Source organism: Podarcis melisellensis (assembly GCF_964234715.1).
Source record: "Podarcis melisellensis genome assembly, chromosome: 3".
NCBI classification, from domain to species: domain Eukaryota; kingdom Metazoa; phylum Chordata; class Lepidosauria; order Squamata; family Lacertidae; genus Podarcis; species Podarcis melisellensis.
In genome coordinates, this window is record NC_138530.1 from 103322075 (window position 1) to 103337064 (window position 14990).

The window sequence follows — 14990 nt, forward strand, 5'->3', positions numbered from 1 at the left end:
GGTGGGGAGGTGTATTACTCAGAAGGGTGGTGGGAATGGGTGATTGGCAGATAGCTGTGATGAGCCTGTTGACAGCTATCTGCCAATCACCCATTCCCACCACCCTTCTGAGTAATACCCCTCCCCTTCAGTGTATCTGAAGAAGTGTGTATGCACACGAAAGCTCATACCAAGAACTAACTTAGTTGGTCTTTAAGGTCCTACTGGAAGGAATTTTTTTTGTTTTGACTATGGCAGACCAACACGGCTACCTATCTGTAACTACAACATTGTAAGGCAGTTTAGACTCAGGGATAGTGACTTGCCCAATGGAAATTTTCAGTGACATTTCAAATTGTCCAACCAGAGCCTTTGTGTGTGTGTGTGTGTCAAGTTAAAAAGATGAATTGGCACCTTTCTTCTCAGTGCAATACAATTTTCAACATAGAAACATTGCACCCTACAAAACATCTAAAAATAAATGATGGCCTGTGTGTTCATATTCACAGTGAGCTAGATAACTATTTCTAGCTCCTGATAGGTATCTCTTGCAAACACATGACATTCAGGAAGTTCAGAAACATTCTGAACTGTCAGTCTTTCCTTTGTCTCATGAACATACTGTTGTCACTAGATGAGCAGGGCCAAATAATCTGGTCACATGGAATTGCTCCAAGACACATACCATGGCTTTATGAGACCATTGTGATTCACGGACAGTTTGGCAATTATTAATGCAGCCTCTAGTTCTATTAATAATTATTTTTTTCTGCTACGGTCTTTGGCAGATGTGATAATTCAGTGGTAAGGTTGCTTCCAGAATCCCGCTATTTTGCAGGTGGGATTGAGTTGCTGACCAGCAAACCCAGTTTGTGCAACTTAAGTGGATTTGGTACACAACAAGCAATCTTCCCCCCCCCCCCCCAAAAAAAAAGTATTACAATAAGAATGGCTGGAAAATGCACTGGAAAGTGTGAGGTGATTGATAATTGCTTTGTGTGGTGTTGTATATAGCCTGCATGCAACAAAGAAGAACGAATGTTCAATAAACAACCAACGTCATCTAATCACCCTGAAAACTTTGTGCTAACAAATCAGGTTGCATGGTCAATGAATATGTTGTCACTGGATGCAACCTACATGAATTGTGGTGTGATCAATACAGCCTGGGCAAAATAGTTGTTAGAATATGGCCTTCTTGTGTACCATAAGCTTCACTCTATAAATTCAGTCTTTTGACATCAGGTCTGGAGTCAGATCAAATCATGTCTATCCAAGCTGTGCACTAGAGATGGACAAATCTGTCAATATCTGTTTCTCTTGGTTTCTTGCTTTTCCACTCTTTAGTTCTCCACTTTTCTGCATCACATTGCAATTTTCGTTTTAAGTCCTCATGAAAATTTGTCAACTTTTTAAATGTCAATTTATCCTAAGATACTTATTTTATGTGCCACTCGCCTGATGTACACATTTTTGTAAGCAATTTCCTCTCAATAAGAATGCATTATATATTTTTCACTAATGTACGCATCTCAGTTGAATTACAAAGGTAAAAGGTAAAGGACCCCTAGATGGCTAAGTCCAGTCAAAGGCGACTATGGGGTTGCGGCGCTCATCTCGCTTTCAGGCCAAGAGAGTTGGCGTTTGTCCACAGACAGCTTTCTGGGTCATGTGGCCAGCATGACTAAACTGCGTCTGGCACAATGGGACACCATGACGGAAACCAGAGTGCACGGAAACACTGTTTCCCTTCCTGCTGCAGTGGTACCTGTTTATCTACTTGCACCGGCATGTTTTCAAACTTCTAGATTGGCAGAAGCTGGGACAGAGCAATGGGAGCTCACCCCGTCACACAGATTCAAACCGCCGACCTTCTGATTGGCAGGCCCAAGAGTTACAAAGGGTATATGTGCTTTGCATACTTTTTCAGAAATAACCCTACAGCAGAAGCAAAAATTAACCAGAAATGTTGTTTTATTATATTTTATTTATTTTATTTTATTTTTTATTTGATCACCCTTAAAAACTATGGGGAAAATACAGGCTGTGGTTGAAATATATATCAATTATAACTGGACACAAAGAATGTTACTTGAGCGTAACTAGCTTTGTGCTGCGTCTTCCCTTGCTGTGTCTTCCCTTGTTGCAAAACAAATAGGCAAGAGAAGACACTGTGCAAAGCTCGTAGCAAGACAAGTCTTCTCTCCGCGGGCTGGAATTCATGGGGCAATGATCTGAGATATATATATATATTCTCATTTTGAACTGCTAACTGAATGGTTCAAGTCATTAAAATGAAATTCCTCTACTTCGAATGTAGCGTAATTGAAACAAGTCTGGTTTTGTAACCAGCAGGTGGCGCATTTTCTTCAAGATTCTTGCTGTTGTGGCACTTTTTTAAAAAAAACTTTCTCCATCCTTCAAGAAAACTCTTATTCAAGTACAAGTCTGCACACGACGTGTATCTTAAAGTAACCTCGAGAGTCTGACCTTGAACTGCGAAGAGCGGATAATTCTTGCTTGGAGATTAAATGTTCTGCCAGTTGCTTAACTTCCCCCATAAGACTTGGGCATTGCATCACATTTGGTATTTCTGATCACCGAAGGTCAGGAGGCAGAGGCAACCTCTCTTGGATGACCTTTATATGCACTACTCCAAGTATAAGGGACTATATTAAGAGATGACTTCCTCTATGCTTTTCCAGGTTTCAGCTGGAGCCTTAGCATTATATCTGTGATTGTGTCAATGTGCATTTATTTTTACAACTTCAAAAGAAATCTATCTTTAGTGTCTTACAAAAACAGGAAGTCTAAGGTGTGTTTAGTAAGTGAACCCAATAATTGTCGTTCGTTTGACGTGTATCACTTTGAGCTCTTGACCCGGAAGTGAAACCTCCTTAACCTTTCATGCTGCATTGTGGCTGGCTTCCATTGCTGGCATCCTGGGGACCTGTCAGTCTGAGGGTTAGTATAATAATAATAATAATAATAATAATAATAATAATAATAATAATAACAACAACAACAACAACAACAACAACTTATTATTTATACCCCACCCATCTGACTGGGTTTCGCCAGCCACTCTGAGCGGCTTCCAACCGAATATTAAAAACAATACAGCGTCAGATATTAAAAACTTCCCTAAACAGAGCCTCCTTCAGTTGTCTTTTAAAAGTAAAATAGTTGTTTATTGCCTTGACATCTGCTGGGAGGGTGTTCCGCAGGGCAGGCGCCACTACTGAGAAGGCCCTCTGCCTGGTTCCCTGTAACCTCACTTCTCGCAGCGTGGGTACCGCCAGAAGGCCCTTGGCACTTGATCTCAGTGTGTGGGTTGGATGATGGGGGTGGAGACGCTCCTTCAGGTATACAGGACTGAGGCCGTTTAGGGCTTTAAAGGTCAGCACCAACACTTTGAATTGTGCTCAGAAATGTACTGGGAGTCAATGAAGATCTTTCAGGACCGGTGTTATATGGTCTTGGCGGCCGCTCCCAGTCACCAGTCTATCTGCCGCATCCTGGATTAGTTGTAGTTTTTGAGTCACCTTCAAAGGTAGCCCCACATAGAGCACATTGCAGTAGTCCAAGCGGGAGATAACCAGAGTATGCACCACTCTGGCAAGGCAGTTTGTGGGCAGGTAGAGTTTCAGCCTGTCTACATTGACGCAAGGCTTATATGACAAATGGGAAGGAGAGGAAGCTAGAGATATCTTTCGGAGTTCAAGTACTTTGCGAAATATGCAGTCACAGGTTGTACTGAAATGCTAGCCTTTGCGAAATGAAGAGTGGGTGTAGGTGTGAGTTTGGGTGGGGGTGGGTGTTGGGTCTGTGCAATCCTTCACCATAACAAATATCTGACAATTCTGCTGCATCTGACAATTCTGCTGCATCTACATGGGGTTATATCCAACTAAGATTTCAAAAACCAAGGTTGGATGCCAGTCACCCTTGGAATTTTGATTTAAGGCACCAGGCATTGTTCTCCTGCTGCCTTGTAAGTGGCCTGTGTGGAAGACAGCCTGCAGACTGCTCTTATGCCTTTAATACTCAGGCGGGGAATCCGTGGTCCTCTACATATTTCTGTGGTCCTCTCATCATCCCTAACCACTGGCTGTGCTGACTGGGGCTGATGGGGATTAGAATCCAGCAACATCGGGAGGGCTACTGGTTCTCTATCTCTTCTTTAGCTGATGAGCAGGACATGAGAGAAAAATGAGTGAAGCCTTCCACCTAGACATGCATTCAATCAAATCAAATGGATGTGATTTCCACATAATGGCCACAATCTGGGGATCAGTATATAGCAAATCTACATGTCCTCTGGGTTGTTCCAGCCATTTCCTCAAGGGCACTCACCTCTACTGAATCATCCAATCATTGCTACGTTTTCTTTCTGACTTCAACTTTCCCCAGAGTCGTTGAGGAGGAAATGACAGTTGGGTACACTTCTACGTGTGTGAGAGAAGGAAGGTGAGTCACAACATCCAGTTTAGGATCAAAGTATAAGAACCGGAAGGTTAAAATGTGAATAATCATTCTGTTGAGACTGGGAAAAATATGTTCACAATTGTCACTTCCAGAAGAGTGACTGGGCTCATGTCCCTTATCTAGAACCCAATTGCAAGTCCCACCCTAGCTCGCTTTTACAAAATATTCTAGGAGGAACACTTTGTTCATATTTTCCCACATTATTACCTTGTTTTATTCATATCCATGAAGTATGGACAGGATATATGGATACATCATGCCCAGCTGCCAGTCATTGCCTAAGCAGAATGCTTAGAAAGATTGTTCATTTATTTATTACTAGTAGGGAGTTTTTGACACTGCCCTATAATGCTTAGAAATCAAATATATGTTGTTATTTTTAAATAGATAGTATTAGATAGTCACATTTTAGTCCACCATCTTAATCCAAAAAGGTGCCTTGCATTCAAATATCAACAAAGACTGCCTCACACACCCCAGGAAACCTTGTGCACTGTTTGGCAATGGTATATCAAAAGGTGACCAAACTTATGCCAAAAAAGGCAAAATCATGCCAAAGTCATGTTTTGTTCCACCATCCTGAATCAAAATGGTCCCTGGTGTCAAAACACCAGCACACACTGCCATCCCCACCTCTGGAAGCCTCATGCTGAGTTTGAGGACAATATCCCAAGAAATGGCTGAACCTGTGCCCAAAAATGGGCACAGCCATACCAAAGTCATGTTTGAGTCCACCATCTTGAATCAAAATGGCACCCGGCACCCAAACATTGATGTTGACCACCACCACAAAACCTTTGGAACCTTTGTGCTGAGTTTGGCAATATCATGTGAGGTGGACAAAATTATTGCCCCCCCAAAATGGTCAAAGTCACATTTAGGTCCACCATTTTGACTCAAAATAGGGACCGGTGTCCAAACATTGATGAAGGCTGCCACTCCCATCTTAGGAACCTTCATGCCGAGTTTGGCAACAGTATTTTGAGAGGTGGCTGAACCTACGCCCCAAAATAGGAGAAGTCATACCAAAGTGATATTTTGGTCCACCATCTTGGTTGACAGAGGCAGTTTGTGGCCCAACATCAACAAAAATCACCAGCCCCACAGCAGAAACCTTTTTGATGAGTTTGGCAATGATATCTCACAAGGTTTCTGGACACCGGGAGAACAAACAAACAGGCAAACCACTTTCCAAAATACATACTTGATGTGCGTATCCAACCCCTCATCTAAGATGAGATGGGAAGCCTTTGACCCTGCAGATGTTGGTGGACTACAGCTGCCAGCATCCCTGAACATTGGTAAGGTTGGCTGGTCCCAGTGGAGGTTGGATGACAGCAACACCCAGGGAGCCACTGGTATCTCCATCCCAGCTGCAGTATGTTTTTCACAGCAGGGACGCAGGTGGCACTGTGGTCTTGGGCTTGCCGATTGGAAAGTTGGCAGTTCAAATCCCCGCGATGGGGTGAGCTCCCATTGCTCTGTCCCAGCTCCTGCCAACCTAGCAGTTCGAAAGCATGCCAGTGCAAGTAGATAAATAGGTACCTCTGCAGCAGGAAGGTAAACGGTGTTTCCGTGCGCTCTGGCTTCCATCACGGTGTCCCACTGCGCCAGAAGTGGTTTAGTCCTGCTGGCCACATGACCCGGAAAGCTGTCTGTGGACAAGCGCCGGCTCCCTCGGTCTGAAGGCGAGATGAGCACCCCATCGTCACCCTTGACTGGACTTAACCGTCCAGGGGTCCTTTACCTTTTTACCTTTTTTAGGTTTTTCACAGCTATTGGACTAACCTGGCTGAGTGTTTTTAGAGCTTGACTCTATCCTTGCAACAATCAGTAGGGTTGTAGTGAAATTCTGGACATGTCCACACAGACGTAAGCCTCTCTGAGCCCTGTGAGACTTAGTCCTAAGCAGCTGTGTAGAATTGCACTCCAGGTTTTGATGCCAGATCACACGTCTAACTAATACGATTTTGAAGTCTTACTAATCCTTTAAGCTACAGTATGAAGGTGCTAAGGATTCACTGGCTTGTGTTTATACGGGGAAACTGTGAACAAGTGGCTAACCACATCTACGCTAAATTGGGAGTGGGGGACAGGTACTAGATCAGAGGATTACAGAACCAGGCTACAGTTTTGAACGCCTTATCCACTAATGGTTACTATGCCTTTTAAAGCTATTTGGTAAGCTCAGTCTGTTCCATCACAGCTCAGCAGTGATGAGAGACATTGTGCTGGTCAGATTTCTTCCTGCCTAGCAACTCTGAGTGGCAAAGGAGTCCCAAACTGGGCCAACCATAACCCAGGTTAAAATGTTTTGTTGTTGATGAGAATGATATTGTATACCTGAAAGAGTGTCTCCACCCCCAGTGTCCAGCTCCAAGGGCCTTCTAGTGGTTCCCTCATTGTGAGAGGGCCTCACCTCTTACAGGGAACCATACAGAGGGCCTTTTTCGGTAGCTGCGTCCACCCCATGGAACGTCCTCCCAGCAGATGTCAAACAATAAACAGCTATGTGATTTTTAAAAGACATCTGAAGGCAGCCCTGTGGGAGATCCAGAGGGTGGCAACCACGAGAATGGGCCTTCTCTACAGTGGCTCCATGTCTGTGGGATGCTCTCCCCAGAGAAATTCGCCTGGCACCTCCATTACACGCCTTTAGGTGCCAGACAAAAACGTTCATTTTCAACCAGGCCTTTGGTTCATCTGTTTGACATCCTATACCCTTTTAAAATGTGGCTCTTTTCCGGGGGGGGGGGTGTTATTAAGTTGTTTTTATTCTGGTTTTATATTTTGTGATATTTTCTGTGAACCTCCCTGAAACCTCCGGGTGTAGGGCGGTAAAGTAAAGGTAAAGGGACCCCTGACCATTAGGTCCAGTCGTGGCTGACTCTGGGGTTGTGGCGCTCATCTTGCTTTATTGGCTGAGGGAGCCAGCGTACAGCTTCCGGGTCATGTGGCCAGCATGACTAAGCCACTTCTGGCGAACCAGAGCAGCTCACGGAAATGCCGTTTACCTTCCCGCTGGAGTGGTACCTATTTATCTATTTGTATTTTGACGTGCTTTCAAACTGCTAGGTTGGCAGGAGCAGGGACTGAGCAACGGGAGCTCACCCCATCGCACGGATTCAAACCACCAACCTTCTGATCGGCAAGTCCTAGGCTCTGTGGTTTAACCCACAGCACCACCCGCATCCCTACGTAGGGCGGTATATAAACTAACAACAACAACATTGTATTGTGCTTTTACCATTTTTTGCTGTGAGCCGTCCAGAGTAGCTGGGGCAACCCAGTTCTATGAGCAGCGTATAAATAATAAATTGTTGTCATTGTCATTGTCGTTCCTTACAGTATCAAATTTTCCTTATTTAGTTCTTAACTACCTTTCATCAAAAGGTCCCAGGACAGTGTATAAAAGCATGAATAAAATTAACTCAAACAATATATAAATTTCAAAGTTAAAGTTCAAAACCGACAAATAGTCATTAAAATGCAATAAGACAAGAATTTAAAACCCAAATGATAATTCCAAAAAATCATTTGCCTGGGCAAGTGAGGGCAATCAAAGGCAATGAGTGATGTATGTGAACACCTGAACCTGGGCTACTGGTTTGTTGTTGTTGTTTTGCTAGGAAGGGCAAGATCTCAAGGTGAGAATATTGTGATGAGCTAAAAAGTAGTGCTTCAAACTCTAGATAGTTATGCTAGACAGTTTTGCTATGAGGAGTGAGACAGTCCTCAATCATGGTGAAGTGTGCATTTGCAACGTAGCGTGTCAGCCCCACTCCTCCATCCTTAATTTAATAATAATAAATTAAATTAAATTGAACATAATTTCATTCAATTTATTACATGCCCTTCACCATCAGATCCCAGGGCAGGTTGCAACAATATTAAGAATTATCAAAACAAATTACAACCACAGGAACAGGTCCTGAAAACATAATATGCAGGTGTCAAATGCTAGACTAATCAGATTGGCAGTGGGGTTGCAAAGACTCCAATTCTCTCTGCAAATATTTTGCAAACCACCTGTACCCTCATTTCAGCAGGTAGCCTGACTTAAGAGTAATTCTCAGTTCAGGACATTTTCCCCCACATTAATTTTATTTAAAGTTTTCAACATATAATGCAGTAAAAACCAAACCAGCCTAAAGAGAAATAATTTAAAGAAATACAGCAAAAAAAGGGGGGGGAAAGAAATATAACTAGCGCAATTATATCTTAATCTTCAATCCACATACAGAGAAGTGTACAGTGGTACCTCAGGTTAAGAACTTAATTCATTCCAGAAGTCCGATCTTAACCTGAAACTGTTCTTAACCTGAAGCACCACTTTAGCTAATGGGGCCTCCTGCTGCCACCGAGCCGCCAGAGCACAATTTCTGTTCTCATCCTGAAGCAAAGTTCTTAAACCGAGGTACTATTTATGGGTTAGTGGAGTTTGTAACCTGAAGTGTCCATAACCTGAAGCATATGTAACCCGAGGTACCACTGTATCCCCTCCCAGCTCTCACCTGGGAGCTTAGTTCACAACATTTAGATGACCACTCAAGTTCACAGAAAGATATTTCCAAAATGTGTTATTGGTGGTTGCTCTCAACTCTTCCAAGGCAGGAATCCCACTGATCTCCTTCAAAAGAATAAGTCGTTGGATGCTATTATCTGTTTGGATGCTTAATTACCAGAGTGAAAGACAAGTTTGACCTTGCTGTGTGTGGGGTAGTCTAAACCACTGAACCTCTTGGGCTTGCTGATCAGAAGGTTGTTGGTTTGAATCCCCATGTTGAGGCGGGCCCCTGTCACTCTGTCCCAGCTCCTGCCAGCCTAGCAGTTTGAAAGCATGCCAGTGCAAGTAGATAAATAGGTAGAGCTGCAGCGGAAAGGTAAAAGGCGCTTCCGTGCGCTCTGGCTCTCGTCACGGTCCTCCGTTGCGCCAGAAGCAGTTTAGTCATGCTGACCACGTGACCTGAAAAGCTGTCTGTAGGCAAACACCAGCTCCCTCGGCCTGAAAAGCGAGATGAGCACTGCAACCCCATAGTCGCCTTTGACTGGACTGAACCATCCAGGGGTCCTTTACCTCTTTTACCTTTACAATGCTCTGTGCCATTCAAGAATGTTAAAGCTGATGAACAAATTGGTGCAAGTCGAAGGAAGAAGTCCATCTAGATAGTACAGTGGCATGTCAGGTTAAGAACTTAATTCATTCCAGAGGTCCGTTCTTAACCTGAAACTGTTCTTAACCTGAAGCACCACTTCAGCTAATGGGGCCTCCTGCTGCTGCCACGCTACCGGAGCACATTTTCTGTTCTCATCCTGAAGCAAAGTTCTTAACCTCGGGTTACGGATGCTTCAGGTTACATACGCTTCAGGTTACAGACTCCACTAACCCAGAAATAGTACCTCAGGTTAAGAACTTTGCTTCAGGATGAGAACAGAAATTGTGCTCCGGCTAAATTGCTTTGGTTCTGCCTACCACTGACTGCTTCCATTTAATGTTGATCACCCTGCCTTCCGCCCTACCAATCTCAGTGAGTTCCAACTACCACCAAGCCCTAGTACAATTCTTGTCACATGCAACTAGTGGGCATGGACAGGGAAGTGTGGCTCTAGTCGTGCATGCACGCACACAGAGTGGAGAGTCCATTTGGTGCATCCAAATTGCCTTGAATACAGGATTCCTACAGATGAATGATTTATTCAAAGCTGAACCATCAAGAAGGCTGATCTCTGAAGAATTGATGCTTTTGAATTATGGTGCTGGAGGAAACTCTTGAGAGTCCCATGGACTGCAAGAAGATCAAACCTCTCCATTCTTAAGGAAATCAGCCCTGAATGCTCACTGGAAGGACAGATCCTGAAGCTGAGGCTCCAATACTTTGGCCACCTCATGAGAAGAGAAGACTCCCTGGAAAAGACCCTGGTGTTGGGAAAGATGGAGGGCACAAGGAGAAGGGGACAACAGAGGACGAGATGGTTGGACAGTGTTCTTGAAGCTACCAACATGAGTTTGACCAAACTGCGGGAGGCAGTGGAAGACAGGAGTGCCTGGCGTGCTCTGGTCCATGGGGTCACGAAGAGTCGGACACGACTAAACGACTAAACAACAACAACAACATTACTATTACTCGTAGTATTCATACTTGCAACAGCTGTATGTGTGGATATCGGCTTCTGCACAGGGCTCTCTTTTTCTGGATCAGGGTATGTGGATTTAGTTTAAGATATTTAAGCTACTATCCTAGAGCTGCTTACCTGGGAGTAAGGCCCACTGAACTCAATGGGACTTGTTTCTGAGCTCTGTTGGGCCCATTTTTCAACCCCGCTGAAAATCAGAGAGATGGTGCTTGAACGATCCATGCATTGAATTCAATGGGATCTTTTTTTAAAAAAGTTCAATTGTGCATTTGATTGCAGCCCTTTCTGTTTGGAAAAGCTGGTATTTGACCAGAGGAGCCACGGAGTCGTTACAATCCATCATGTAAATGACTGTTCGGGGACATCTAAATCCTCAGATTATTTGACTGCTGTACAGGATGCACTAAAGGGGGCTGGAGGAACGAGACCCAAATCTGCAGGCAAAACAGCTGCAGCCGTATAAAACAGCTCATGCATATTCACGTTTATGCACAGCAGTCCGATAACTTGGTCATTTTGATCTCAAATACCCCTGAGGTACCCCATTCACATTATGGATGAGTTACTGGCAAGTGATGGGTTTCAGATTTTTATAGAAGCATTAAAAAGTTATCTTTTGCAGACTCACGTTGATTCAGGGAGGGGAGCTCTAGATTCCAAACAAGGCTGTTCAGTTTTTGTCCATTAGTAATTTTTTTCTCCTCTGCGTCTCCTCTTTTTCATATCTCAGGACGAATCTATAAAGCAGAGTGCTGTAAAATAAATGCCACAGCCCTGCACTGAATTCCTTTTGTTTCACTCTTCTTGTAAAATAAAATTCGATAGATGGCTTCCTCTTTCAAATGAAAGAACGAAAGAAAGCTGGAAGGAACAGTCCTGGGATCTAAGAGCAGCCACTAACCCTCACCTAGAGAGAGAGAAATCGGGAGAGAAAAGAGATACTTTTGCACAGCTGACTTCTGTATAAAAGCATCCAGTGAAGACTGCCTTCTACCAGGGATTTCTGACCAGCATTGTTAGTCTGTTGCAGCAGAAAAGACGTACTGTGGCATCTTAAAGACACGTTTGGTATGACATAAGCTTTAATGTCTTATATGTCACAATAAATGTGCTGGTCTTTAAGGTGTCCCAAGACTCTGTGTCATTCTCTCTCTCTCTAAAATAAAAAATGGTACCCTGGGTTTGGAGGAGGAAAATTAAAATTAAAAAATGGTACCCTACGTTTCAAGGATGAAACATTTCTCTAAGAACCCCAACTTTAAAGATGATAATGTTGTGAACATCAGTTCCTGTCTGGCCATTTCGTTTTTGTTTAGTTGTTGTTCTTTTGGAGCGAAATAAACAAGCCCCGTCCCCCTTGGGGAAAAGTATCGTTTTCGCAAATATGTCGGGAGTTGTTTGTTCCTCCCCACCCCACCCCCACCCCAGCTTTCCCCGGAACAGTATCAGTGGAAATCTGGGACGGTGAGGACGAGGCTGGCTGGGCGTCATTTCAGATGGATCGGGCGCGTTTTCTGAGCGCGCTGCAAGGACCGCCAGCTGGGAAAGGAAGAGAGGCGTCGGGGAGGAGGATGGTGAAACGCTTGTCCAGATGGAAACGGGCCAGATCCAGAGAGCTGGGGTAGACGGGTTTACAGCAAGCCTGGTACCCTCTGGGCACCTTAAATGTGTCGACGGCCGCTGGCGCTCGCTGGACCGGCCGCGGGAGATGAACAGTGCGCGCATCTGCGACTCTCGCCTTCCTTCGTTTCCTTACTGGGAGAAGTCATTTCCTCCTGGCTCCAGTCCTAGCACCCACTGCCCCTGGCGTAACCCTCCACAGCTCACCGTGCCCCAGTTCCAAGTGCCGTGACCTCCCGTTGACCAGCGCAGTTTGCGCGGAAAGTGCGCTCTGGTGCCCAGAGCATAAGAACCAATTCCTAGGGGCCGAGATCACTTTGCCCTCCCCCAGTAAAATATTTGAGGGATCCAGTCCCGCCGCCCCCGCCCCCGGTTGACGGGCATTGCCATTCAAATGTGTGCCGTGTCGTGTGATCAATTATGTGGGGTGGGGCTTAACCCCTATTAATATTCAATATTCACCCCGGGTCCAAAGTCTGGAAGGCTAACCACTAAAGAGGGGCGTAGTGGATATGGCGCATTACTGATGCTGTTGGACTCCCATCAGCCCCAGCCAGGGGTCAAGGAGATGGGGGTTGCAGTAGTCTAACGATATCTGGAGGGCCCCCCTCCCCATTAACGTATCTAAAGACCATTATGTAGGCAACCAATAGACTTGAGGTCAAGATATGCCCTTGGCCACGCGGAATGTCCTCTTCTGTGACCAATGTTGTTGTTGTTTAGTCATGTCCGACTCTTTGTGACCCCGTGGACCAGAGCACGCCAGGCACTCCTGTCTTCAACTGCCTCCCACAGTTTGGTCAAACTCATGCTGGTAGCTTTGAGAACACTATCCAACCATGTCGTCCCCTTCTCCTTGTGCCCTCCATCTTTCCCAACATCAGGGTCTTTTCCAGCTAGTCTTCTCTTCTCATGAGGTGGCCAAAGTATTGGAGCCTCAGCTTCAAGATCTGCCCTTCCAGTGAGCACTCAGGGCTGATTTTCCTTCAGAATGGACAGGTTTTACATTCTTACGGTCCACGGGACTCTCAAGAGTCTCCTCCAGCACCATAATTCAAAAGCATCAATTCTTCGGCGATCAGCCTTCTTTATGATCCAGCTCTCACGTCCATCCATCACTACTGGGAAAACCATAGCTTTAACTATGCGGCTCTTTGTTGACAAGGTGAAGTCTCTGCTTTTTAAGATGCTGTCTTGGTTTGTCATTGCTCTCCTCCCAAGAAGCAGGCGTCTTTTAATTTCGTGACTGCTGTCACCATCTGCAGTGATCTGTGACCAATACCATCCTATGAACCTTCTCTAGCATTTGGTTTTCATGGAAGTCCCATCCAGTGGTATTGAAGCATCCGCCAGACACACACGGCCTGCAAAACTCTCTCTCTCTCTCTCTCTCTCTCTCTCTCTCTCTCTCTCTCTCTCTCTGTGTGTGTGTGTGTGTGTGTGTGTCCTGAGGAAAACGTTCCCTCCAGCTCCGATCTCTCGGCAGCGAAGGGATGTTTTCCTAGTCGGACCTGGAGATTCCGGTGTTGAACCTGGGAGCATGGAAAGTAGATACTCTACTCATGACCTACGGTCCTTCTTCAAAGGCTCCTGTGTCCCACAATGTTTAACACTCTGCCTTTAATAAGAGCGCAGAAGCTCTACATAAGGACCAAGATGACGCAATGAGGACTAGTTACTCCTTTTTGCATATCAGTCTTATTTTTTTTATCGTGCACAAGGTGCAGGAAGCGCTGGAAGGGTGAATCTTTCATTCTGCTTCCGTACAATAAGGAAATGATACGATTTGTCGTCGTCCGCTCTCTCCCACTGCGTATGACCTCCGATCAGGACCAGAGCAAAGAGTCGACCTCTAGAGAAGTGGCGGAGGAGCGGGGCTTCTAGTGGTGGAACCCTTTCATTAGGTGACCTCCGTAAAGCGGACGACGAAAAACCGTATCATTTCCTTATTGTAGGGAAGCGGAATGAAAGATTCACCCTTCCAGCGCTTCCTGCACCTTATGCTTATTGCGCGATTTATTTACTTTTATTGTTTTTAAAGGATTGATGTGCAATAAGGAGTAACTAGTCCTTGCGTCATCTTGCCCCTCACGTTGAGCCTCTGCGCTCTTATTAAAGGCAGGGGGTTAAATATTGTGGGACAAGGGGGCCAACTCCTAGAGACTCCTCGACCCCCCAATAAAATATTTGAGCTTCTTCTCAAGTTGATGGGCACTATTCAAATAGTGTGCATGTGCTACATCATGTGATCAATTATGCCGGACGGAGCTTGCCTCCCCCCCCCCCTCAATATTGTTGGCACACCTGCTCCCCATTTTAAGAAAGCCAAACCAGCAACATCTTAGGGGCTGGTTGCAGCGGTCTTTTAATTCCCCTTTGAATAAAATAAATAAAACTGCACTCCGATCCTGCCCTTTGTTTGCTTATCAATATCCGATGGGGATTGCAACAGATTCCCTGCCCCCCCCAAAAAAATGGGGATTTACGCGGGGAGTCGCTTAACACTTTACGCACGTTTACTCAGAAGCAAGCCCCGCTGCGTTTAATGAGGCTTACTCCCTGGTATAAGCGGTGACACAGCAGCTAAAATCGGTGGCGCTCTCTGAACGCAGAAGGCAATGTGTGCTCGGATCCAGGATGAGCAAGGAAGAATAGCCCTCCAGGGAGAGCGAAACAGGGCAGGAAGCGAGCTTTCATCGCGAGGCAGAGAACCTCGTTAAAAATACTCGCACGCACAGCGAAGCGCGCTTCCTGCAGCAGCGCCCGGA